The sequence below is a fragment of the Lontra canadensis genome, unplaced genomic scaffold (genome assembly GCF_010015895.1).
Source record: "Lontra canadensis isolate GAN:19392208 unplaced genomic scaffold, GSC_riverotter_1.0 scaffold3, whole genome shotgun sequence".
NCBI lineage: Eukaryota > Metazoa > Chordata > Mammalia > Carnivora > Mustelidae > Lontra > Lontra canadensis.
Window position 1 is genome coordinate 26,534,833 of NW_022630997.1, and position 27,961 is coordinate 26,562,793.

At 43.3% G+C, this 27,961-nt stretch overlaps 1 long non-coding RNA gene and 1 pseudogene across 1 annotated transcript in view; both read left to right on the top strand.

The window, feature by feature from the left end:
* Positions 1-8,364: 8,364 nt before the first annotated feature.
* Positions 8,365-11,606, top strand: LOC116858210 (annotated as a pseudogene).
* A 7,319-nt stretch (positions 11,607-18,925) lies between these two features.
* The window catches only part of LOC116854770, a 32,782-nt gene continuing 23,746 nt past the window's right edge, over positions 18,926-27,961 (top strand). The window contains exon 1 of the long non-coding RNA XR_004380216.1: positions 18,926-19,031. This is a non-coding gene — a long non-coding RNA (uncharacterized LOC116854770). The remainder of the gene's footprint in view (positions 19,032-27,961) is intronic.

The following is a 27,961-nucleotide window of genomic DNA, read 5'->3' on the forward strand; positions in this document are numbered from 1 at the left end:
TGATCTCTGTCAAATAAATAAACAAAATCTTTAAAAAAAAAATTTAAAGAATATACATTTTCAGGATGGAGGAAACGAAGACCTGTTGAGTGGGTGTTGAACATGTTGAAATTATTAGGTGGAATTTATAGATCAATCTTTATTTTCACAGAAAGGTGGATTGGGTGCGGTCTTCAGCAAATCAATAGTGCATTGTCTTTTGAATTTATTCTTTTCAAAAAATGTTTATTTATTTGACAGAGAGAGCACGAGAGAGCGTGCAAGCAGAGAGAGTGGCCGGCAGAGGGAAAGGGAGAAGGAGAAGCAGGCTTTCCGCCAAGTGAGGAACCCGATGTGGGGCTCAATCCCAGAACCCTGGGATCATGACAAGAGCCAAAGGACAGACACTTAATTGACTGAGCCACCCAGCTGCCCCTTGATTTATTCTTACCAAGATGTAAAACACAGCAACTAGGGAAAAAGGAAATAGAAAGTGAAACATGGCAACTGACCTAAAATCGGCTTGAGAAACTGAAACTTAAGTAATAAGTCCTCTAAGAAACAGATGTAAGGCAGAGTTTCTCAACCTTGACAGTGATTGATGTTTGGGCTGGATAATTCTTTGTTGCGGTAAACGGTCTAGTGATGTTTAAGAAGCATCCTTGTTTATAACCACTAGATGTCAGCAGAACCCTGCAGTTGTGACCAAAAAAAAAAAAAAATCTCTATTAGTTGGCAAACGCAACTTTTTTTTTTTTTTTCTCTAAGGCCCCAAATCCTCTCCCCTGTTATGCCCCTCCTCCAAGAAACACTGGTATCCCTAATACCCTCCTGTCTTCAGAGCACAGCCTGAAATACATACGAGGTGGACTTTGGGTAGAAAAGAAATGGCTGAATACAGATAAAGGGCAGTCGGGGATGATACTGGAGTTCAGAAGACCTATGTGGAAGGGTGGATATCAAGGGGAATGTCCCAGAAGGCCTACTCCCTTCAGCATGGACTCCAGCATGGAGGTGGCTGTCTCACATTTGGCCTGGCTGGGGATAAGCTCCAGAGCTGTGGACTCAGACTGAGGGTGAGTCATTCAAGCTGGGCAGGCTGCAGGTAGAGGCCCTTAATCCCAGTGCAGTTCCAGCATTCACAGCGTCGTGGGTATGGAGACGTTTGTGGCTAGGGTGAATCTCCAAAGAGCTGGAACCTGCAGTAGCGTGCAGACCACAATTAGCAAAGACCTGAATGGCAGGCGTTGTGGCTTGGCCTGATTTAGGGGTACATGAGAGACACCCCCTTGGCACTTGGAGAAATTCCAGAGGGGAGGTAACTAAGGACACCAATGAGGTTTTGTCAGTCATTTGCATTGGAGTAACAAGCTCATGAAATTCAACTGTCCGTTTAAAGAGACCACTTACTAATACCTAGAGATATTCATATGTGAGGCTGGCAATTACATTTTTGTTTAAGATTTTATCTATTTATTTAGAGAGAGCATGTGAGTGGAGAGAGGAGCAGAAGAAGAGAGAGAATCCCAAGAAGATCCCACTCTGAGCATGGAGCACAACTTGAGGCAGGATCCTGCTACCCCAAGATCATGACCCAGGCCAAAATCAAGAGCTGGACATTTAACTGACTAAGCCATCCAGATACTTCTAGCAGTAGCATTTTCAGTACTAAAGAGTATCTGTTTTCCTAAATTTGCTGCTTGTCATTCTCTGCAAACATCCAGGCTGTCCCACACTTTAGCATTACTGAGCCCTGAGAAGTGCAAGAGTTCTCTCCCAGAGTAGGGAGGGATGAGATAGAGAGACGGTATTGGGTTATAAGACAGTTCAGTAACAATAATCTCTGGAGATTGTCAAGGCACAAACACATCACATAATCCAGGGATTTATTTTACATCATTGAACTCTGCTTTTTGGGTGTAAGTGGCGTATAACAATACCTGGGAAGAGATGCCTAATAAAGAATGAACTAATTCTCCAACGAGTATTTACCTTTCATATTTCTCACTCTGGTAGAATTGGCAGTGGTTAAACTCATTTTAAAACAGCATGCTTCCCCAAACAGAAGCACTTTAAAATATCATTCCTGTTAAATCTAACAGATCTCTTGTTTCAGTGATAAAGAAGTTGGGAAGATGGTTTCTACCTGACTCTGATGCCTGCCCTCAATGATACAAAATTTGCTTCCCTGCAATTTCTGTAAAATTTCAGTAGAAATCCAAAACCCTACTGATTAGTATTCTGTTAATTCCTTGGGGATTTGTAATTTTGTAGATTAGGAATCCCTACCAGGGAATGAAGGGAGCTTCTAGAAGCCAGGAAAGGTACAAAAAGGATTGTCCCCTAGAGCCTGTGGAGGCAGTGTGGCTCTGCCAGCACCTTGATGTTAGCCCAATGAAACCCGTTTAAGACTTCTGACCTCCAGAACTATAAGATGATAAACTTGAATGGTTTTAGCCTACCAAGTTTATGGCAATTATTTATAGCTACATAAGAAATTAATATATCCTCCTCTAAAATAAATATAAAAATGAAAAAACAGTAACACTGTTTCCTTATTTTTTTCCTTTTAAAAATATTACTTGGTGTACAATGTCTTTTAATAAAATGTCCTACTCAAAAGTGACTTCTACTGATGGTCTCTCAAATCATACAGCAACCTTTTCATGTTTCTTGATCAATACCAGCAAATGACTGAATTCATAGTGCTTCAAACCAAATGGCATAAAAGAGAAATGCTTGGACAGTTTGACAAATTAAATTCCAAACTTCTTTTTGGAGAAAAATGATTTTTAATTGACTGCATACTCATTTTACTGTTTTTCTCACTTGATTATAAAAGGCATGAAGTTTGGGGAAAACGTCTGCTTTTTTCACTGAAGTTAATTACCTTGAGGTAGACCGCATCTGTCCATTCCTAGTTCCTAGAAGAGTGTGCTGGCCCTCATGACATCTTATGACCACGATACAGTTTAGATCCATATTCATTTCCAAACCCAACAAATCAAGATTACCTAAATAACAAGAATCCCACTCCCTAAGTTTACTGTAGTTACAGAAGTAGGTAGTGACTCTAAGCAAAATACCACAGAAATGGAAAGTAGAACTATCTAAGGGAAAAGGAAAGGGACCATGGCCAGGCTGGCCCACTATGGGAGCCTAAGTTCACTTAAAGGGAAGAGTGGCTATTAGACAAACCTTGTGTTATCTGGAGGTAAACAAACCTAAGGCATTAGAAGAACTCTTAGGCCTGTTTCCTTGACAGAACTACCTGATGGTAGGGGATTCCTCAGACATACACCATCTCACTTACTATAGGGGTGTGTGCTCTGCATCGTACAAGAGGGTAAATCTCCATTACAGAAAAAGCCTTATTGTCAGATATGGGACCAATAGGACATTTTTTTCCTGAGATTCCCTTCACGCCTCTCCAGCTTGGGCACAATAAGAAATACTAAGACATTTCACCTTTATTTGCTTTTCTGTGCTCAAGACACAGTGGCAAAGACCACCTGGAATCACATTGTCTGGTTTCAGTATTGGACTTTGCCATTACTGGCTATGTTATCTTGGGCTGGTTAGCTCACCTTTTTTTTTTTAAACATTTATTTATTTATTTGTTTAGTAAACTCCACCCTCAACATGGGGCTCCAACTCATGACACTGAGATCAGGAGTTGTGTGCTTTTCTGACTGAGCCAGTCATGTGCCCTGGTTCACCTTTCTAAGCCAAAATTTCTTACCTATGAAATCAGGATAGTCATAGATCTTTCCTCCTGGGGTTGTGGTGAAGTGAAATGGAATAACACATGGAAAGCATGTCTCGCTGCAGAGCATTTAGCAACTGGATGTTACTATCATTATGTATGACAAATCCCTCCATCTGTGCAGTGGGCAGGAGCTCCAGCAGGAGCACTTCCCCATTATAATTTGGGGAATTATGTCATGTCTCTGACTGTGCAGCTGCTGGAGCAGGTGCTCTGCTGTGATCCTCAGGCCAGGGAAATCTAGATCTTCCCACCTTAGGACCCAAGTCAGAGAGCCCTGGACATGCCCACACATGGAGCCTGGTGAAGCCTCTTGGGCAGCAGGCATCCAGCCCTTCCCTTGGATGGACTGATCTATGTGGGGAGAAGAGATTTTGCAAAGGTGATCACTTCTCAGCTCTCTCCTAGTTCTGTATCAGATGCGATGTTTCTAGCAGACCAACTGAGTTTCCAGGTGAAAACATTTTCTGCAAGCTACCAGCTCTAACCTAACTCTGAAATAAAAGGATAGAAATGTCAGCAAATACTGAAAAGTTAGAAGGGCTATATGCACTAATAGCAGTATGTCTTTGAAATTTTTGTGCATAAAATTATTGCAAATAAAATACTTTTTAATTGAAGTATAGTTGACATATTGTTTCATATTAGTTTCAGGTGTAAATAGTGATTCAACATTTATCTACATTATGTAATGATCACCACGGTGAGACTATACCATTTGTCATCCTACAAAGTTATTACGATATTATTGATTATATTCCTATGCTGTACTTTATATCTCCATAACTTATTTACTTTATAACTGAAGGTTTTTACCTCTTAATCTCCTTCCCCTATTGACACCTAGTTTCTCTGACACAGAAACAAAGCAAATCTTTATCTTGTGATCACTATGAATTTGGCAGCAGTCCTGGTTCTGTGGGGCTCTGACTTAGCTGATTAGGTATGCAGAATCTTGACCACTGTGTCTTTGGCATGAACAGACCCATGAACTCACAGGACAGCAGCACTAAGGAGAGAGGAAACAGTCAATATAGTGTATAAATGTGTCTATGTGTATGTGTGTGTCTGTGTGTGTTTACAAATAGGAAAGAATAGTGAAAAGTAAAGAGAGAAACTCATTTTGAATGGACAGGGTTTTGACTTGAGGAAATGAAACTTGAGCATAGAACTTTGAGTCCAACATCAGGATTCTAGGACCAGTTCTGTGTTTGACTAACAATCTAGATGAGTCAAACTCTATGAGTTGTCTTATCAGTTAAATAAAAGGGTTAGCTTTGGACAGTGGCTTGCAGCCCTGGCTGCAAACTAGAAAATTCCTTGAGAATCTTTCAAAACAAAGCAAAAAAAAACCAAACTAAACAAAACAAAGAACCTGACACCTGAGCTAATCTCTAGTCCAGTGAATCAGAATCTCTGGTAGTAAGGCCCAGGCATCAGAATTATCAGTCATTGAAAGAAAGAAATCCTAAGGTAATTTTAGTGTGTTATCATGATTTAAAACCACTGCACTAGGGGTGCCTGGGTGGCATGGTTGGTTAGATATCTAATTCATGGTTTTGGCTCAGGTCATAATCTCAGGGTGGTAAGATCAAGCCCTATATCAGGCTCTGGGCTCAGGAAGGAGTCTGCTTGAGTTTCTTTCTCTCCCTCTCCCCCTGACCCTCACACTTATTCTCTCTCTAAAATAGATAAATAAATCTTTAAAGAAAAAAAAAAAAAGGAAAAGGAAAAAACCAACCAGCCAAACAAAAAACCCCACTGGGCTTTGTTTTGCTTCTTAGTATGGTCTATGGACCAGCAGCATCAGCATCAACTAAAACTTGTTAGAAAAGCAGAGTCTTAGGTCCCTGACACAGACCTACATACTTAGAGTTTTGTTTTTTTTTTTTGAACAGGATGTCTAGGTGACTTGTTGATATGTTAAAGTTTGAGGGGTGCCTGGGTGGTTCAGTTGGTTAAACATCTGACTCTTTAGAGTGAGATTGAGAGCGTGAGCAGGGTGAGGGGCAGAGGCAGAAGCAGACTCCCCGCTGAGCAGGGAGCCCTATGCGGGGCTCAATCCTGGGACTCTGGGATCATGACCTGAGCTGAAGGCAGACATTTAACCAACTGAGCCACGCAGGCACCCCCTAAATGTCTGACACTTGATCTCAGCTCAGGTCTTGATCTCAGGGTCGTGAGTTCAAGACCCATGTTGTGAGTTCAGACTCAGCATGGAGCCTACTTTTAAAAAAAGTTTGAGAGGTACTTTTTTAGATGATTCCTGGGTCCCTTGCAGGCCAAATGACATAGGAGTATGAGTAGGGACTCATTCCCAGTACATGTCCATCTTTCTTTGAGGCTCTGAGTCAGCAGCTTCTTTTCTCTGTGCTTTGATGTCTCCATGTTTACCTTAATAATTCACATAATATGATAAAGGAACATAGGTAAAGTGCTTTGACTTCTATATACAGTGTCTGATGTTTGCCTTAGAGATTACTCATGTTTGCAAATTCATGCCAGTCACATCCATAAAGAAAGTACTCAGCTATCTGCTCTGATAGTTACAGTAATTTTCAGACCATCTCAGGTGTCTTAATGGCTGTCTTTGGCCTACCATAATTTATATCCCTGGCTGACTCCCTTATATTCCACATGTAATATAAGGACTATATGGGATTTTTGTGTTTTATTTTTACATGTCCAGCAGTCATTCACTTGGAATGGTCAATATAAATGTCAAGGAACATTTACGCCATTGACCTAGTCTCAAGACATTGCATAGCCTGCTCCTATAATGTCTATGAGAAAAGTTCTCAGGATCCTAGGAGGCAAACATTTTTAGACTTGTCTGAAATATCTTGGACTTAGGGAGTCCAGTCAACTAAAAAAATAAGAAGAGGTGAAGATATTTTCTAATTGCATTGAAGTTTAGAATTCTAAGCTGGGCTGAAAAGCACAAGTTCTACTACTCACATCATTTCATCATTTTCATAGCTCTGGGAAGTCCTTAAATGTTTAGGGAGCTGGATTCAAACATGTTGTTGGTATGTCTAAGACAGTCTTCATTGCCATTAGCTCCTTATTTTTTTTCAAAAGCCAGTGATCTGTGACACTTGAGTGGCTCAGTCAGTTAAGAGTCTGCCTTCAGCTTGGGTCATGATCCCAGGGTCCTGGGATGGAGCCCTGAATTGGGCTCTCTGCTCAACAAGAGACCTGCTTCTCCCTTTGCCTGCTGCTCCCACTGCTTGTGCTTGCTCTCCTCTGACAGATTTTTTTTAAAAGTTAGCAAGCCATGAATGATCATTAGTTACATGCAGGCTGCTTTTTTTGGTACCCGGATATGACATATTTCCTCTTCTCAAGTGACTTGCCATCTAAGTGGAAAGACAGATTCATAAGCATTTATCCAAATTCAAAACCACACGGCCACCCTGACCAAGTGCCTTATATCCTGGTCTGGCAAGACGATTGAGAACCCTCCCTCCTGGCTTAAACCTTTCTCCCTCCCAAAGCAGGACCTACATCCAAGATCCCTGCCCTGCGGAACCCAACTCCTAAGTCTGACAAGAAAACGGAGTCCAAACCAAAGACTCTGCTTTACCCAGTCCTTCAGGACACTTCCACGGAGGACCTGATTCTTCCACCACCCTACCAGGTCTCCCCTCCACCCCATCTGCCCCTCCAGCAGAAGCATCAGGGGCTGCTGAGGGAGTGCCCCTACCCTTCCCAGATGGAGGGGCCGGCAGCAGGGACACGTGGGCGGACCCATGGGCAGCCCCAACCCCAAACCTGGGACTGGCCGATTCCACTGTCCTTCCCCTCTGTGCCATGGGACCCCCCAATGAAACGGGGAGACAGCCAATGTTATATTGGCCATTCTCTACTAGTGATTTATACAACTGCAGAACCCAACATGAAAAGTTCTCCTATAACCCAAAAGATCTGATTAGTCTTTTGGATACTGTTCTTTTCACCCATCAGCCCACCTGGGATGACTGTCAGCAGCTCTTGCAGGTTCTCTTTACCACTGAGGAAAGAGAGCAAATCCAGGTGGAAGCCCAGAAGTCCGTCCTGGGTGACAACAGACAGCCAACTCAGAACTCCAATCTCATAAATGCAGCTTTCCCCTTGTCTCGCCCCGCTTGGGACTACAACTCGGCAGAAGGTAAGGAGAGGCTCCAGGTCTACTGCCAGACTCTATAGACAGGTCTCAAGGCTGCAGCATGCAAGCCTACCAATCTGGCCAAAGTATATGACATAAGACAGGGTAAAGATGAGAGTCCGGTGGTATTCCTAGGAAGGATCATAGAGGCATTCAGACAGTACACCCCTATGAATCCAGAGGCCCCAGAAACCAGAGCTGCCATTGTTATGGCTTTTGTTAACCAAGCTGCTCCAGACATTAAAAGGAAATTGCAGAGGGTAGAAAGACTAGGAGTAAAGAGCCTACAGGATCTGATAGTGGTGGCAGAAAGAGTCTACAAGTAACAGAGAGAGCCTGGAGGAACAACAGGCTAAGATAAGTGACTATCAGACCCGGAACCTGGCTAAGATCCTACTGGCCACAACCACGGATGACCCACATGAAAAACAGAGACGTCTCAAGAAGTTGGCTTCAGAAGCAGGTAAGGAGGATGACCCCCCCTCAAGAATGCCCCAAACTGAATAAAAACCAGTGTGCTTATTGCAAGGAAGAAGGCCACTGGGTAAAGGATTGCCCCAACAAAAGACCAAAGGCCTCTGCTACTATCTTGGAGGTCAAAGATTTAGATGACTAGGGGGGTCGGGGTTCAGCACCCTTCCCCAAGCCCAGGGTAACCCTTAAAGTGGAGGGGCAACCGACTAGATTCCTAGTAGACACCAGGGCACAGCACTCTGTCTTGCTACAACCTCAAGGGAAGTTGACAAATAAGACCTCATGGATATAGGGGGCCACAGGCACTAAACAATATTCATGGACTACCCGAAGAACAGTGGATCTCGGTATGGGCCAGGTATCCCACTCCTTCATGGTCATCCCTGAGTGCCCCTACCCCTTGTTAGGCCGGGATCTACTCACCAAGATGGGAGCCCAAATTAGTTTCCTCCCTAAAGGGGCAAAGGTTCTGGATAAAGAGGGGCACCTGATCCAGGTGCTTGTCATGAACCTCGAGGACGAATATCATCTTCACCAAATGCCCCCAGCACCAATGACCGATATTGACCGCTGGTTGCAAGAATTTCCCCAAGCATGGACAGAAACTGGGGGAATGGGACTGGCCCAACATCGGCCAGCTATATACATTGAACTAAAGCCAGGAGCAGATCCAGTCAGGGTCCGCCCAATACCCCATGCCTCTCACAGCACAGACAGAGATCACCCCACACATCCAGCGACTGCTAGACTCCGGCATACTGTGGCCTTGTCAGTCGGCCTGGAACACTCCCCTGCTGCTGGTGTGAAAGCCACACTCTAATGATTATAGACTGGTCCAGGACTTGAGGGAAGTTAACCGATGGGTGATGGACATGCACCCTATGGTCCCAAATGCCTACACTCTCCTCTCCACCTTGCCCCCAGACAAGACTTGGTACACAGTGCTAGACCTAAAGGATGCCTTTTTCAGCTTGCCCTTGGCCCCAAAGTGCCAAGAGCTCTTCACTTTTGAATGGGCAGACCTGGAGAAGGGCATCAATGGCCAACTCACCTGGACTCGACTACCACAAGGATTCAAGAATTCGCCCACCATCTTTGACAAGACACTGCACGAAGACTTAGGTGAGTTCTGTACCAAGCACCCTAATCTGACTCTATTACAATAGACTCTATTACGATAGAGTCCTGTTGGCAGCAGAGGACCAGGAAACATGCCTACAAGGCACCAAGGATTTGCTCCAAGTGATAGCAACTCTGGGATACCAGGCTTCAGCTAAGAAGGCCCAGATCTGCAGAACAGAGGTGAGCTACCTGGGGTACAAATTAAAAGATGGACAAAGATGGTTAACGGATGCATGGAAGGAGACCATCATGAGAATCCCACAGCCTTGAAATGTCTGCCAGGTACGTGAATTCCTACGGTCAGCTGGGTTCTGCCAATTGTGGATCCCTGGTTTCACTGACATGGCTAGGCCCCTCTATGAGGCCAACAAAAACAGGACTTTGTATGGACTGGGGCCATGAACAAAGCCTTCAATGACCTTAAGCAAGCCTTGCTTTTGGCCTCTGCACTCGGGCTGCCTGATCTGACTAAGCCCTTCGACCTTTATGTGGATGAAAAGGAAGGGGTGGTGAAGGGAGTCCTAACTCAATACATAGACCCCTGGAAGAGACCGGGGGCTTACCTCTCAAAGAAATGAGATGCCGTGGCCGCTGGATGGCCTCCATGCTTAAAAATTATTGCTGCAGTGGCCACCATGGTCAAGGATGCAGATAAGCTGGCTATGGGGTAGGAACTATACGTCACTACCCTACATGCCATTGAAGGGTGCTCACACAACCCCCCGAACCGATGGATCAGCAATGCCCGCTTGACCCATTACCAGGGCTTGCTTTTGGACCCTACCAGAATTTTGTTCCAGGCACCAACAGCCCTAAACCCAGCGACACTGCTCCCTAACCCTGACTGGGAACCTCGCCTACATGACTGTCAAGAAATCCTGGCTCAGGTGCATGGAGTCAGAGCCGATCTCCAGGACCAACCACTGCCGAATGCGGATGACACCTGGTATACAGACGGCAGCAGCTTTGTCTGGGAAGGAATCAGGTTTGCAGGGGCAGCTGTGACCACAGAGACAGAGACTGGGCGGAACCGTTAGCGACTGGGACATCTGCCCAACGTGCAGAACTGATTGCGCTAACCAAGGCACTAACAATGGGAGCAGGCAAGCGGATAAACATCTATACTAACAGCAGGTACGCCTTTGCCACAGCCCACATCCACGGAGCCATTTATAGAAAAAGGGGGCTCTTAACAGCAGAAGGAAAGACTATTAAAAACAAGGCAGAAATCCTTGAGCTCCTAAGGGTCCTCTGGCTGCCTAAGGCACTGGCCATTATGCATTGTCCAGGACACCAAAAAGCAGACACGCTGGGACGCCTGGGTGGCTCAGTTGGTTAAGCAGCTGCCTTCGGCTCAGGTCATGATCCCAGCGTCCTGGGATCGAGTCCCACATCAGGCTCCTTGCTCATCAGGGAGCCTGCTTCTCCCTCTGCCTCTGCCTGCCATTCTGTCTGCCTGTGCTCACTCTCTCTCCCTCTCTCTCTCTGACGAATAAATAAATTAAAAAAAAAAATTTAAAAAAAAAAATTAAAAAAAAAAATTAAAAAAAAAAAAAAAAAAAAAAAGCAGACACGCCAGTGGCCAGGGGAAACCGGCCGGCCGACTTAAAGTCAAAAGAGGCAGCTCTTTCGGTGAACCATGTCTTAGTGACCACACTGCCTGATCCAGGAGCACCGAGCTTGCCAGACAACCCCAACTACACTGACGCAGACTTACAATGGATTAGGCGTCTGCCCGTGACACAATGCTTACATGGCTGGTGGAGAGCTGCAGATTCCAGCATAATCCTACCAGAGGAATGGGGACGGCGAGTCCTATCCAAAATGCATAAGAGTACCCACATGGGAACAAAAAAATTGGAAGACTTGGTGCGACATGCAAGGATCACCATCAAAGACTCCAGATCAAAGATCGGACAGATTGTGGCAAGCTGCCACACATGTCAATTAACTAATGCCACTGCCGATGGATCTAACCTGGGCACCTGGCTCTGGGGGGGACCACCCAGGACCCTACTGAAAATACGGATGAAAATACGGAAAATACAGATACAGGTATTTGCTAGGGCTTGTAGATACTTTTTCAGGATGGACAGAGGCATTTCCCACCAAACATGAAACAGCACAGACCATGACCAAGAAGCTGCTGGAAGACATCTTACCGAGGTATGGTTTTCCTATTAAGATTGGATCAGACAACTGACCAGGATTCATCTCTAAGGTAACACAGGGAGTAGCACTAGTACTTGGGGCAGATTGGAAATTACATTGTGCATATAGGCCCCAGAGCTCAGGACAGGTAGAGAGGATAAACAGACCATGAAAAGAGACCTTAACTAAATTAGCCCTGGAGACTGGCGGGGACTGGGTGACTCTCCTCCCCTTCACCCTCTATAGGGTACAAAACTCCCCATATAAGATGGGACTTAGTCCCTATGAGATCATGTTTGGTATTCCTCCACCTATTATTCCCAATTTAAAACCTGAGGTGCTTGTTGAGTTTGATGATCACCAACTCCTTTCCTCCCTCCAAATGTTACAACGAACCCATGAACAGGTGTGGCCTAAGCTGAGGGCCCTCTATGAGACCGGGCCACCCCCGGACCCCCATCGATATCGGCCAGGTGTACGTCCAGAGACACCAACATCAGACACTTCAACCCGGCTGGAAGGGACCCTACATGTGCTCCTGACCACTCCCACAGCTCTCAAGGTCAACTGGATTACTCCCTGGGTCCACTACACCCATGTCCAGCCAGCTGACCCACACGCTGTTCTCAAGGACTTTGTCCCAGAATGGAAAAGCCAACCAAACAAGGACAATCCCCTGAAGCCAGAACTGTGGCGCTGGTAATAATACTCTTAACCTTGTTTACCCAATGCCTTTCCAACACCCATTTGCCACAAAATCTGACATGGGTAGTTTATAACGCAGCCACTGGAGACACTTTGAGTACCACCACCGGCTCACACCCACCCGGGACATGGTTTCCCTCTTTAACTTTTGACTTGGCTAAACTCCTTCACCTAACCTGGGATGAAACCTTCATTAGTAAACATCATTTCTATGTCTGCCCGGGGCACACCAAAGAAAAGGCACAAAAATGTGGAGGCACCAGCAGTTATTACTGCTCTTCATGGAGCTGCGTCTCCACTGGCCACATCTGGTGGAACCCTCCTGTGAAAAAGGACCTTATATCTGTCCGCCAAACTGGTACTACGGGCCAGTGCTCTAAATCTACTAAATCTATAGAGGGCACTTGCAATCCAGTAAGCATTACTTTTACTCCTGAAGGACGGGCAGAGACGAGATGGAGTACTGGACTCTGGTGGGGAGTAAGACTTTATGAAAAAAACAGAGTTTTCCCCAGAGACCCAGGTGCTATATTCGGAATCAAACTCCTCCAGTAACCCTTAACAAACCCAGTTGCCTGAGGCCCAAGCCCTGTGCTAGCACCTCTTCCGCTCAAACCTCAGACAACTCCTACCTCCCCACCGCCCTCCTCTGTACCTACACTGCCATCTGCATCCAATAACACCCCTGATACAGACACAGTCACTCCCGCCCTGACCTAAAGCAGCCTGGACCCATGATTGGGTACATCTGAGAGGGGGGAATGTGGAGGCCGAGAAAATTAAGGACATCCCACCTCAAGTTTAACCTTAGGAAGAATACAGCCATTTTAGCTTCAGCAGCCATCTCAGGCCCCAGTGACCAGAGGCTGAACTTAAGTTCCAGGAAAAACCGCTAAGCTTTAGTAATAGGAAAAACCGTTATACCCAGCCCTGCAACACCCCAGCAATAGCTAATCAGCTTACTGTAGGAAAGTCTGAAATTTCCCCTCTTCCCCCCCAAAGCCTCTTGTAATGACACATAAATACCCCTGCCTTAACTAGACTCGGGGTCCAAGTCCCTACTCTGCTGTGTTGGGTATACTTGGGCCCAAGCTCAAGCTTGTTGAATAAACCCTTGTGTGATTGCATCAGTGTTGGCTCCTTGGTGGTCTCTCGGACACGAAAACTTGGACATTACACTTGGTTGCCTTGTTAGTACAGAAGAAGCAATGTTTATCTCTTCCTCGGGTATAGGAAAAATCCTTCTTTAGTTAACTCTTGAGCTTTTAGCTGAAGCATTTGGCAGAATCATAGTCATGCTGGCTCTCCACCCAGAGAATATTCCCAAGAACGTATGCTCTGACCAGGCCTGGCTCTGCTCAGGGAGGTTTTTGAAGCTACTCATGCAATGTGCAGTGATGCTGGCTGCACATGCTAAGGTTCCAGAAGGCTCTGGCCTGGGACGACCAGACCAGATCTATGTCAAGTCACAGTAATACTGCAAAAGCAGATGAGAGGGAATATGTGTAAGTGCCGGCTGACCACCAACCTGATATTCTAGAAGTGGGAAGTTTTATTTGGTATATGTCCTTAGTGTCTACTCAAGTATGAGTTTGCTTCAGGTGTTTTGGTAGTTGTACCTCCTGAAGATACTCAGTTTTTCAATGGCCTGTAGGTGAGATCTAGTCCCTGACTTTCCCAAAGCCAGGCAAATACCATCTGGAGACAGACTAGACTCAAAGAGCCAGAGGTGCAGAGATAGATCATACCCATTTCCTCTCAGGGGGTTGGCTGATCGGGTACCCTATTTGGTGCCAAAACTGGAAGCAAAACTGGATGTTCTTCTGATGAAGAATTCTTTATGTTCCACCTGGGCCCATCACATTCATCACTTCAGCAGGTGAAGGGATATATAAATGGTGGTACGTCCGTACAATGGAGTATTAGTCAACAGTTGAAACAAATGAGCTACCAAGCCATAAGGACATGAAGGAACATTAAATGCATATTGCTACATGAAAGACATACTTAAGAAGACTACATGTTATATAATTCCAAGTATATGACATTCTGGAGAAGGCCAAATTATAGAAATAATAAAAATATCATTTCTTGCCGATGGTTTAGGGTGAATGGTACAGGTGGAACTCAGGATACTTTTAGGACAGTGAGACTCTTCTTATGATGCAATAATGGTAGATACCTAATATTATGTATAATACAAAGAATGAACTATACTATAAACTCTGGGCTTTAATTAGGAATAACAAATCAATACTGGTTCATCAGTTGTGACTAATATACCATACAAATGCAAGATGTTAGTGTAACAGCATAGCAGCTGGCCTTAAAGGTTGACTTGCTTCCAGTTAACACTACTTACTTGCTGACCTAAGTCCCTTGATCTGCAACAGATTAATTTACTTTCTTTGAGGTTTATAGACCACTGACCTTGAGGAGTGAAGGACCAGACCTTTCCCAGGCCACAGAAGCCAGCAAGTCTGTTTGAAACAGTCTTGGCTCTCTGATTAGCCCAGCAATTTTTTTAGCAAAATGTTTTTTTTTTTGGTCACGCAAGTGATTTTACTGACTTCCTGCAAAGGAAGGCAACACCTATATCTGTAGGTGTTGCCTTCCTTTGCAGAAAGAACAGAATACACATCAGGGAACAAGAACCAGAAACCCCCCACCCACCCAAAACACACACACATACAATTCCTCCGCACTAAGATAACTTTTGTAGCTAGTATCGTGGAATCTTCACATAATCAAGAATCCTGGCAGGCCACTGCGCTCCCTTTGCTGATTAGCTACCCTACACTGTACCCTACACCCCTTAAGAAACCCCAAAGCCAGGCAGAATCCTTGGAATTGTCTTTAGAACATGAGTCCGCCTTCTCAGGTTGCCAGCCTCCTGACTAAAGCTCACATTCCTTTCCAGTCAAACACTCGTCTCTTGAGTAATGGCCTTTTGAGGGACTGGTAACCGAACTTGGGCTCAGTAATCTTAGTAACAGGGAAACTGTAGGAGGGGTGAGGGTGTAGAGGAGGCAAGTAGAGTAGAACTTTGGACTTTATGTGCATTTTTTCTATAAGCCTACAAGTGCTCTAAAAATAAAGTTTATTGAGTGAAAAAGAAAAAAAAAAAAAACTCTTGCAGTAAGGGAGCTAACTACTGCAATGGGGAAGGGTGGCTATAGCCACAGGGAAACAGCTCCCATCTTAAGATCTGCAAATGTCTGAAAGATTAGTCACAGAAGTGCATGTGTGTGTGTGCGTGTGCGTGTGCATGTGTGTGTGTGTGTGTATTTACAAATAGGAAAGAGCTCACAGAGTAGGCAGTTAGACAGGAGTCAGTGATAAATAGGTGACATGTTAGAAGTCTGAGGGTACAACATCCTGACTCCAATGGCTTTAACAAGCTGCCCTTAGGGCTTCCAACACTCCAGGGCTGACAGACCCAGAGCCACAGGTGCAGAACATGCCTCTTCTTTTTAATCTCTGCCCCAGGGTAACCTATAGCTTCATTACAGTATATTTACACTGTGGTTTCAAGGACACCCCCCCCCAAAGGGGAAGGTGGCCAGGAAAGTTGCAACAAGAACCTTGTAGGGCCAAAACTCCCCTTCCCAAGTGGTAGGAGGAGTCCCTTGTGTAATTAGAAACAACCTCTGTTAGAGAGGGTCCTAACCGATGTGGTTTGGGAATATAGTGATGTTCGGTGTGGTGAGGTCCGGAACTGACAACCAAGAAAGAATTCTTGACATGCCTTTGGTGCAAAATGGTGGTTTATTAAAGCACAGGGACAGGACCCATGGGCGGGCAGAAAGAGCTGCTGCACTGGGGTTGTGAGGAGTGGCTGATTATACACTTGGGAGTTGGAGGAGGTAAGGAGAAGGGAGGTTCTGGAAAGAACTTTATATGCTGAAGAGGATTTACAAGATACTGGAGGCCTGCCACTGTCAAGCTAAGGTTGTTTTTCCCTCTAACATTAACATTAAGATAGTTGGGAGCTTCCAGGAAGAATGTCACACAAATCCCACCCAGGAGTCGAGGGTGGGGGGAGTGGGTTGTAGGGTGTCTGCTTGTTCTTTGTCCTCAGCTAGACCTCTGTTCTCTCATCACTAACTATGACCCTTAACCTCTGCGAACATAAAAAGTAAATACACTCAACTCCTGTGTGATGAAGTTCTAGAACATAGGTGAGGTTCAGTGGAGTGAGGTCTGGAGCTGATGACCAAGAAAGAATTCTTGAGACATCTTTGGTGCAAAATGGTGGTTTATTAAAGCACGGGGACAAGACCCGTGGGCAGGAAGAGCTGCTGCCCCGCTATCCTGAGGAGTGGCTGATTATATACACAGGAGTTGGGTAGGTGAGGACAAAGGGGATGATGTTAGTCTCTAAGGAATTTTGGAAGCAAGGTCTCCAGGACCTTGAGGGGCTAGCTATTGTTGGGAGAAAGGTTATTTATTACTAGTAAAAAATCGTCTCCTGAGACCCTTTAGATGTGTTTTTTTTTTTGTTTTGTTTTGTTTTGTTTTGTTTTGTTTTTGTGAGACCCTTTAGATGTGTATCAGTGGGTCACATGCTTGGGAATGATTGCTGACACTATCTTGGAGGTTTAGAGATAAAGTTTCACATTTCTCCTATCAAGTGTCCTTGTTAGTGAGATTTAGGTTTAGGAGAAATTTAACTTTATTTACATTTCCTTCTGTTATCCCTGAGTTTTCATGTCCGAGAGACCACCAAGGAGCCAAGCACCGATGCAATCACATGAGGGTTTATTTGACAAACTTAAGCTTGGGCCCAAGTATACCCGACACAGCGGAGTAGGGACTTGGACCCCGAACCAGATTACAGTCAGAGATTTTAAAAGGCAGAGTAGGGGTGTACTCGGCAGTGGGTGAGGACAAAGGGGATTAGGGATGGCATAAGTCTCTAAGGACTTTCGGAAGCAAGGTCTCCAGGACCTTGAGGGGCTAGCTATTGTTGGGAGAGAGGTTATTTATTACCAATAATAAAAATCTTCTCGTGAGACCCTTTAGATGTGTATCAGTGGGCCATATACTTGGGAATGATTCTCCACACTATCTTGGAGGTTTAGAGATAAAGTTTCCTAAAGGAATTGTTAAAGTAGACTTACAGGATTCTGGTCAGACCTGTCGGGGTAGGGGGTCGGTCAGGCTAGGATTGTCCTTAGCAAAACCTCAAGGTGAGGGCAGTTAAGTCCCCAGGGGAGAGCCACTCTGTCTGTTTCAAGGGCTTGTCAGTAGGTGAGGAATTTTAATGATTTTCTTCTGCCTCTGTTTCCCACATCAGCTAAACTTGAGGCAGGATGGCCTTAATTTTCTCGGCCTCCACACTTCTGCCTCAGCCTCCTTCAGTTTTTATGGAGGGGAGGGTGACATTAGGGCTTGAGGAACTGAGTTATTTGTCTCTGGAAATTGGGCTATTGATAAGATAGTTTCTTTGTTGTAAATCACTAGGACATTTGTAGACTGAGGGAGACTCCTGTCTTGCAGGATTGTGATCTCTGCAAGTTAACTATTTGTTTTTCTTCTAGGGCAGCCAGGGGTGCCTGAGGAATGTCACACATATTACCGAGGGGAGCGGGTGGAGAGGGGGTGCAAGGTGCCAGCTTTTGCTTTGTCCTCAGCCAGCCTTCTGCTCCCTCATCATGTGCAGTGGCCACTTTCCAGCCTGCCCACTCTCCCTTCTCCAAAGTGTACTGTACTTAATAAACTGCTTTGGGCTTGCTACTTTCTTTCTGGCTGTACTTAGTGGAGCGTGGATCCTCAGGTAAATCTTTTGTGGGTAATCCAAGAATCAATACCTCCATTCACACGATGTAGACTCTCCCACTGGTAACACAGCAATGGAAACTAAAAAGAGAAACTCATTCTTTTAACAGAGCTGTAACAAGGCAAGAAAGAACTGGGTGTCAGTGGCAGGGTGGCAAGATCAAGAAATATCTTTCTTTATTGTCAGCCAAGTTTTGGGAGGGACTGTTTGGCATTCCTGTACTTGATTAACCTTAGGAGTAAATCAAATTTCAGGGTCGTGTGGGGGAGAAAAAAAACTTGATCAAGTTAAGTTTACAGGTATTTTATTCTGATCGCTCACGGGGGGCAAATGGTTTGGCTGATTATTTATGAGACATAGAATGGGAAATTGGCGGGTTTGTGTCTGGTTTTGTCATAGGTAAACAAGGGGCCTGTGGCGAGTCTTATCTAAGTAACATGGAAAAAGGTGGTTCTTTGCGGTTTAACAAAAGACCACAAAAGAAATTGAAATAGACAAGTTTATTATTCAAGGCCTTGGAGCCACGTGGGTGGGTCAAGGAAGGCTGCAGGCAGAGAGAGGGAGGCATCACCTGGGGCACAAGCCTTATTGTATTCTTCTGAATAAAATGCTCTGGGGCTCCTGGAGTGAGGCTGGAACCTTCGATTCAAACCAAAAAGAGCTGGGTGGGAGGGAGAGGGAGGTGATTTTTAAATATCCCAAAGATACGGGAGCAAAGACTTATGGGAAATGTAGTTTTCACTCTGGTGTTGGACTTTCCGGCTGCTTTTGCGCGCGCGCTCCCTTTCACTCGGCGTCTGTAAGCTGTCTTTCCCCAGGGTACACCTTTGCGTGGGTGGCGCTTTCAGGGTCACGGAGTCTTTGCACTCCCTGGGGACCAGTGCGACAGGATAGGGGAGTAGCGGGTGAGTCCCGGAGTCCCGGAGGGTTGGCGGACCCCTTTGCAGGGATCCGTACGTCTCAGGGTCGGCGGGGGTGAGGAGGGGGCAGTAGAAGGGACCGCGCAGCGGGACCTCTAGCGCTTGAGCCCGCGCAGGGCGGGTGAGGGCGGCCTCGGCCTTGAGGAGGAAGGGGCGGGCGTCCAGCGTGGGGACGCGGGGGCGCAGGTCCCGGCAGGTGGCACAGTCCCTGCGCAGTCTCGCGGCTGCCGGACGGGGCCACACTGGGCGGAGCTCGGTTGAAGTTACTGAGAAACTCTGGAAATGACATTCAGTTTTGGGTTGTGCAGAATGAGAATATTTTAATACCTGACCTGCGGTTGTTGATTTAATACCAACCTCTGGTGGTTCTGCGCTGTTAACGTTTGTTATATATATTTAGGTTTTTGTCGTCACGAGATCTCATTTCCATACTTGAGGTAAGTTAGCTGTTTACATGTTAAGAAAATGGGAAAACTGAGGCTCAAAGATGAAGTGATTTATCCAAGATCACACAGCCAGCAGCGGAGGGAATCTAGTTTTCTACCTGTTTTTCGGCCCATCTCATATTCTTTCTAATAAACCAACCGCCCTGCCTAAAACCCGTCGTTATTCATAGCATTGAGCACCGATACTGCCTTTACAGGTTCCAGGAAAGTAATTGATACAGGAAGTGTAGGGGGACTGGATAATTTCTTGGCCCTTGTGTTTATGGGATATTTATTTTTCTTCTGAGCTCTTGAGTCCGGGAGCACAGTTTCTGGACCAGGTCTGCCCTATCTAGCTTTTGTCTTTGGAGGCCATCATTTAAGTTTGTAGATGGCAGAGCCCTTGATTTTTGGGGAAAGTATGCCCTGCGAGTCAGTTTGGGAGCCCTGTTTGAAAGTTCCAATCATATTTAATTTGTCCCCATGGCTCAGGTGCCAGCTCTTTTAGAGCAAAAACAGCTCTTGAGGTAAGAAAGAGTAGTCCCCAGGAACCTCATCTGGAAGATCACCCCTTGACCTGAGTGAGACCTCTCACCAGAGTGTCACACAGACAGAAGAGGCCCAGGAAAGACTATATCCTAAAACCGCCAGGACAGAAGTAATTCTTGGTCCTCTGACAGAATGAGCAATGTTTGGGTGATGTCACCTTAACCAGAAATCACTAGGCTGTCCACTGATCAGCTTTAAGAACTGAGAAAGGCTGCCAGCATGAGGAAAATGTAGGCAGCACAGCTGAGGGTACCTCACAGTAGACTTGGTGAGGACACAGTTCAGGAAAAGGAATCACCACCCACAGAAGGAGAAACTGCCCTCCCTGTTCGCTTCCATCAGCCACACTCCCTTCACTCTGCGCTCACTCTACAACCTAGAGCTGTGCATCACTGCTCCTTCTAGTCTGGCAGTAAAAAATCAAATAACTAATGTGTAAAAACTTCGAAGATTTTAACATTTTGCCTTTATTTAAGAGGTGCAAAAGAAAGTGGACCAAAAGGTAAATGACTTGTTTAGAGTCACATGATTTATTAGTGGCATGCCCAAAGAATTCCTTGCTGTGCCCCCTTAACAATGACATCACCTGAAATTTTTTATTAAAAGATCTTTTTGAGAAACCATAACCAAGTTAGAATAAACAGAGTACCCCATCCCTTTTCAGGGGATGCTGATGAGGATTTTCTAACTCAAAGACCAAACAGTGTTACTAGGCATGCAGAGAAATAAAAGCAATGTCTTCCCTGTATTCTTTGTTTAATTAGTTCTCAGTGATTTTTACCTTGGTTTTCTGTTTTGTTTTGTTTTTTCCTTTTTTTAGTCATTAGAAGGGAAGATAAATTCTTCTTAATAGGAAATTAGTCAGAAATGTTTACATTCATTCAACTAAAAATCGCATTCTAAGCTCTCTGTGACCAGAGTCAGCATAGACACTGGGTGCTCCTCCACAGGATCTGTCCTGCCCCTAGGGTTGAAGGGCCTGGCCCACAGGGGCTTTATGCGTAGCATCCGTGTGAAGCTTACTAGGCAGATAAGTCTGAGAGCTCACCTGGTTGCACAGGACCTCATTTTCTTTCCTTCTTTCCCAGCTGTACCTTTACAGTTTCTTCAGTTTTCCAAGAGCAGCAGGAAATGAACAAATCACAGGTGAGTTTATTCCTGCCCTGTTTTACAGTGGATTTTGTGAGGTTTGTAAGGGACCCGAAATTAAAATAGAAAATCAGAAATGGATGAAAATCAACATCAGAGACCTATAGACTGTCAGGTCAAGAGCTGAGCAAAGGCAGAGTATAGATAAATGCTGGTCAAAGTCCCAGAGTTAACAAAGTTGAACTGCAAGTTTGCCTCGGATCTTTCTGACAGCAAAGGAGAACCAGAGAAAAGTCTTTTAGGGCACTAAAACACTGGCATTGCTGTAACACATTATCAGAGACTGATGGCTTAAACAGTTATTTCTTATAGTTCCGGAGTCTGGGAACTCCAAGATCAAAATGCCAACATATTTGGTTCTTCGTGAGGACCCTCATCCAGTTTGCACCTGGATCTCTTCTCATTGACGTGGTGGGGAGAGAGAGTAGGCAGCAAGCTCTCTTGTGTCTTTTCTTCTCAGGGCACTAATCTCAGGGCTCTATACTAATGACCCAATTACCTCCCAAAGTTCCCATCGTCAAATACCATCATACTAGGGATTAGGGCTTCAACATATGAATTTTGGTGTGGGGACCCTAGTGTTGGTTCATAACAGAGTTCGAGGACACAGTTTTCTAATGGTCTTGCATGGTTCAGCGGTATAGAATATCTGGAAGAAGGCCGAATGGGCCACGCGTCCTTTAAATGGCTCCTCATAAATATTTCCCCCACCTAGACTGTGGCATTATACGTGTGACTATTACTTAACCCTGCTTACTTAACCCCAGCACTTGGTATTGTCAGACTTTAGACTAACTTCTGAGAAAAACTCATCATTTTAATTTGCATTGCTGAGGTAACTAATGAACTTATACATCATATTTATTGGGTTTTCATTGCTTTTGTGAATGTCTTCATATTTAATCTTTCTATATTAATTTTTAAGAATACTTCATATATTTTGGACAGTAAATCTGTTTTATATTTGTTGTGAACATTTTCTCCAAGTCTGTCCCTTGACCTTTACCTCTACAGTGTCTTTGGCCTTATTAGAGTTTTATATTTTTATGTAGAACAATCTTTGGATCTTTTCTTTCTCTCTCTCTTTTTTTTTTTAAACATTTATTTATTTGACAGACAGAGATCACAAGTAGGCAGAGAGGTAGGCGGGGGCGGGGGTGGGGGGAAGCAGGCTCCCCACCAAGCAGAGAGCCCAATGTGGAGCTTGATCCCAGGACCCTGGGATCAGGACCCGAGCCGAAGGCAGAGGCTTTAACCCACTGAGCCACCCAGGAGTCCCATGGATCTTTTCCATTTTCTTTTTTCTTCTTCAGTTTTAAAATTCTTCCCTAACTTAAGATAATTTGATATTTAAAATTTTTGTTTAATTAATATTAATACTATTAAAAATATTTAAGTCTTGAATCAATATGGAAATCGTTATTGTAGATAATATGAGGAGGGGATCTAGTTTTACCTTTTAACACATAAAAAACCAATTCTTTACTAATGTTTTTCTCAATGAATTATAATGCTACAACTATCAGTATATTACCATGTCTGCACACATATGTTCCTGGGCATTCTAATTCATTCCATTAGTTCTTAATTCATTCCTCTTTAGATTCATCTTGTCCCTTCTCACCTTTTTTCCAGTCTTACTACACGAAACCAGGCATCCTTACCTTGTGCCTGATTTTCAGAGATTACTCAGGAAGTGTTAGCAAACACTGGGATAGTCTCTGTGAGTTTTGGTACACACCAATTACCCCATTAAGTAAGTTTCTTCCTACACCTTAAGTTGTAAAGGTTCATTACACCTAATGGTTTTTCTATATCCCTTAAGGATAGATTTGATTACTAATTTGATTTCTTAGATGGTATATAGTTTTCTTCAGGTTTTCTGAACTTCTTGGTTCAATTAGGGACACATTTATTTTAAAAATTCTACATTTTTTTAAGTTTTCCAATTTCTTTGCATAAGTATGTTTAAAAGACTTGACTTTAAATTTTTAGTGAGGGGTGCCTGGATGGCTCAGTTGTTGAGTGTCTGTCTTCGGCTCTGGTCATGATCCCAGGGTCTTGGGATTGAGCCCCACATCGGGCTCCCTGCTCAGCAGGAATCCTGCTTCTCCCTCTCCCACTCCCTCTGCTTGTGTTCCCTCTCTCACTGTCTCTCTCTCTATCAAATAAACAAATAAAGTATTTAAAAAAATCTTTAGTGAATGCAAATTTTTTATTCCGATTTTTATCAGTTATTAAATTGCACTTTAACATAGAAGCTGCTGATTAGAAATGGGAAAACTATGGTCTGGCTAGTCATATATCTAAAAGCCTAAAATTATAGCATGTGGATATAGAATTGATATTTTCAGATGGTGATCGCATTCTCAAAATGCTTTGCAGGAGATGATACATAGAGTTCCCATACTGATGCCAACCATTAATGTATACCGACTATCATGGTTTTATTATTTTTTTAATCTGTGTGCGTGTACTGGGTAATGTATTCACGTCGGAAAAATCAGTATAATATGAACATATAAATAGAAGTGTATTCTGACTTCCATGTCTTTCTTTCACTGCAACCTCCTCTTGTAATTATAGGGAACAAATTTTGTGTATGTGTATTTTCTCCTTTTTTTAATGCAGAGACAGGTAAATATGATTTTATAGCTATCTATCTGGGTAGATGTAAGCATGTATATAAACTATATACACATAAATATGCATTTCTACCTTTTTCTTACATGTATTTGTATGTATATACGTGTGAATATATACATATGTGTATTCATGCTTATATATGTGTGTGTGTGTGTATGTACTTATTTTTTTTAAAGATTTTATTTATTTATTTGACAGAGAGAGAGGTCACAAGTAGGCAGAGAGACAGGCAGAGAGAGGAAGGGAAGCAGGCTCTCTGCTGAGCAGAGAGCCTGACGCGGGGCTCGATCCCAGGACCCTGAGATCATGACCTGAGTCAAAGGCAGAGGCTTTAACCCACTGGCCCACCCAGGTGCCCCCAAAACATTTTCATCAACCCAAAACAAAACACCGCATCCATTAGTAGTTACTCTTCTATTTTGCTTCAACTCCAGGCAACCACTGATTGACTTTTTGTCTGTAAAGATTTGCCCATCTTGGATATTTCATATAAGTGGAATCATAAAATATGAGGTCTTTGTGTATGGTGTTTTTGACTTAGCATAATGTTTTCAGTGTTTGCCCTTACTGTAGCTTGTATTAGTACTTCTTTTTTTTTTTTAATGGCTCTATTATGTTATACAGATATGTCACATTTGGTTTAACCATTATTATGTACAACGCTTGGCTCACCCATCCCCCCACCCCCTCCCCTCTAAAACCCTCAGTTTGTTTCTCGGAGTCCACAATCTCTCATGGTTTGTCTCCCACTCTGATTTCCCCCATTTCACTTTTCCTTTCTTTCTATTAATGCCCTCCATGTTATTCCAATGAATCTCGGAATACTGCATTAAAAACTAATGATGTATTTTATGGTACCTAACATAACACAATAAAAAAAAAAGAAAATCGCCAGACAAAAAATTGACAAGGCAATAAACAACAACCACCACCACAACAACAAAATCCATTATTATGGGTATCTGTCTATTATGAATAAAGCTGCTTTGAACATTTAGACAAGCTATTGCATGAACATACGATTTTACTGCTGTGGGTTTGTACTTTGGAGTGGGAGTGGAGTTGCTGAGTCATATGGTAACTTCATATTTAACTTTTGCAGTCAGATGCTCTACCAATGAGCTATACCCCCCCATATTAAACTTTTGGAGGAACGAACAAACTGTTCATTAGATGGGCTGCATAATTCTGCATTCTAACCAGCAATATATAGGCATTCCAATTTCTCTATGTCATCAACTAACTTGTTACTGTTCATTTTCTTTATTACAGCCATTCTAGTGGGTATGGAGTGGAATATCATTGTGGTTTTGATTTGATTTTCCTGAATTATTAAAATTGTTGCATATCTTTACATGCACCTGTTGGCCATTAGTGTATCTTCTTGTGAGGAATGTCTATTCAAATTCTTGGCCCATGGTTTATTTTTTATCATTGAATTATGAGAGTTCTTTATGTTAAACTGGATACAGAGTGTTGTCAGATATATAATTTGTAAATATTTTTTCCCATTTTATGTATTGATTGTCCTTTCACCTTCTTGGTAATGTTTTTGTTTTTGTTTTTTAAGATTTTTACTTGCCCATTTGAGAGCTCAAGAGAGAGAACACAAGCAGTGGGGAGGGACAGAGGGAGAAGCAGACTCTCTGCCAAGCAGGCAGTGTGCTATGGGGCTTGATCTCAGGACCCTAAGATCATGACCTAAGCTGAAGACAGACACTTAACCGATGGAGCCACCTAGGTGCCTCTTGGTAATGTTTTTTGAGGCACAAAAATTATAATTTTATTATGATTTTAATTTTCTAATTTAATTTAAAGATAAATTTTCCAATTTATCTTTTCTTTAGTTGCTGATGCTTTAAGTGTTATACCTACGAAACTATTGCCTAGTCCAAAATCTTGAAGATTCAACCCTGTGTTTTCTTCAAAGTAACAATTTCTGTCTTAAAGTCTCTTTTACTTGATACTAATAATATAGGCCTTCCTAGCTGTCTTTTGGTGACATGTCGAGCAGAACACTAGGCACAAGCTACCAATGCTGGGGAAGACTGACCATGTTGGAAGTAGCAAACACCATCACTAGATCAGCCTGCAGGAATAGAAGGTTAAATACTTTTGCCCACTGCATCTTCATATGAATCACCAAGAAAAAAAAAAAAAACAGAGTCAAGCACTGGATGGAACAGTGCTTTTTATGTACTTAGAGAAGAGATAGAGCAAGATTAGTTCTGATAATATGCCATTGGTCCCCCAAAACTAGTTGGTGCCCCAGCAGCTGATGCAGGGCAGTTGGCCTATGCACACTCCTCTTATGCTATAGCAGGAATCCAACCCCACTATTGTGGAGTCCAGAATACTGAAAACTGAAGTCATACTGGAGGAGCATTTAATACATGCTTAATCAGAAAGAAGGAACACTTAAATAAAAGATATTCCCTTAGGGTGAATGGCTTATACAGGCTGTGTGGTCTCTTTATCTCTTTGAAAGGAAGTGTTCCAGGCCCAAGGCTCATTCTTATGTAGGTGAGTGGGGGTTGAAAGACTGCACACATGAGAATGTCTTTCTCATCAGTTTGCGTGGGTGTATCTTTGTTTATCCTTTTATTTTTTGTTTATGTCCTTGGATCTCAAGTGAGTATCTGTCAGACACTGTTTACTAGGATCACATTTTTGTTTTGCTTTTATCCAGTATGATATCCACTATCTATGCCTTTTAATTAGACTGTTTAATTAAATTATATTTAGTGTAATGGCTGATAGAGTAGGATTTAGTCCTGCCATTTCCTTATTTGTGTTCTAGATATTTTTTTTTAAAGATTTTAGTTATTTATTTGACAGAGATCACAAGTAGGCAGAGAGGTAGGTGGGGGGTGGGGGAGTGGGAAGCAGGCTCCCCGCCAAGCAGAGAGCCTGATGCAGGCCTCGATCCCAGAACCCTGGGATCATGACCTGAGCTGAAGGCAGAGTCTTAACCCACGGAGCCACCCAGGTGCCCTGTTCTAGATCTTTTTTGTTTCTCTATTCCTCCATTACTGCCTTTTCTGTTCAGTAGATATTTTTTAATGTACCATTTTATTCCTTTGTCATTTCTTTTGTTATATTTAGTTATTTTCTTGATAGTTGCCCTGGGTCTACAATTAACATCTTAATTTTTAACAGTCAAGTTTGGAATCAACTTAATTTTAATAGCATATAAAAACTTTACTCCTATGTAGTTCTATTCGTTCCCTTACCCTTCCTTTGTGTTTTTATTGTCATACAGATTATATCATCACATATTGTGTGCCATCAATACTTTTATATTTTTTTCTGTACAAAGTGTCTTTCAAATTGGGTAGGAAAAAAAAAGAATTACAGACAAAAAAATACATTTATACCATCTTTTACTTAGATAGGATTACCTTTACCAGTGCTCTTTGTTTCTTTGTGTGGATTTGTGGTACTGTCTAATGTCCTTTCTTTTTAGCCTGAACAACTCCCTTTAGTATTTTTTTTGTGAGATGAATGTGGTAGCAATGAATTCTCTCCATTTTTGTTCATCTGTAGATGTTTTAATTTCTCCTCCATTTTTTAAGGATAGTTTGGGCTGACAGTTTTTTCAGCACTTTAAATATGTCCTCCCTACTGCCTTCTTGCCTCTGTGGTCTCTAATGCAAAATGACCTGTTAATCTTACTGAAAATCTATTACACACAATGAGTTGCTTTGTTCTTGTTGCTTCCAAGACCCTGTCTTTGACCATTAGCAGTTTATGATATGTGTAGTTAATTGGTTTTGGGGGTTTTTATTTGTAGTTTATTCAGCTTTGTCGATGTGGATCTTACATCAAGTTTGGGAAGATTTTGGCCGTTGTTTCCTTAGCTGCTCCTTCCTCTTTTCTCTTTCTGGGTCTCCATATGTTCATACACTCGATGTCCCACAGATCTCTAAGGCTCTGTTCAACTCTTCATTTTTCCTTTCTGTTCTTCAGACTAGATAAATTCAGTTGACCTGTCTGTCTCCCATGAAGTTTGTTGGTTATTTATTCTGCCACCTCAAATCTGTTGTTGCGCCCCTCTAATGAATTTCTAATTTCCAGTTACTGTATTTTTTAAACTCTTGAGTATCTTTATGGGTTTTTTAAAAATAATTTTTATCTCTTTATTAG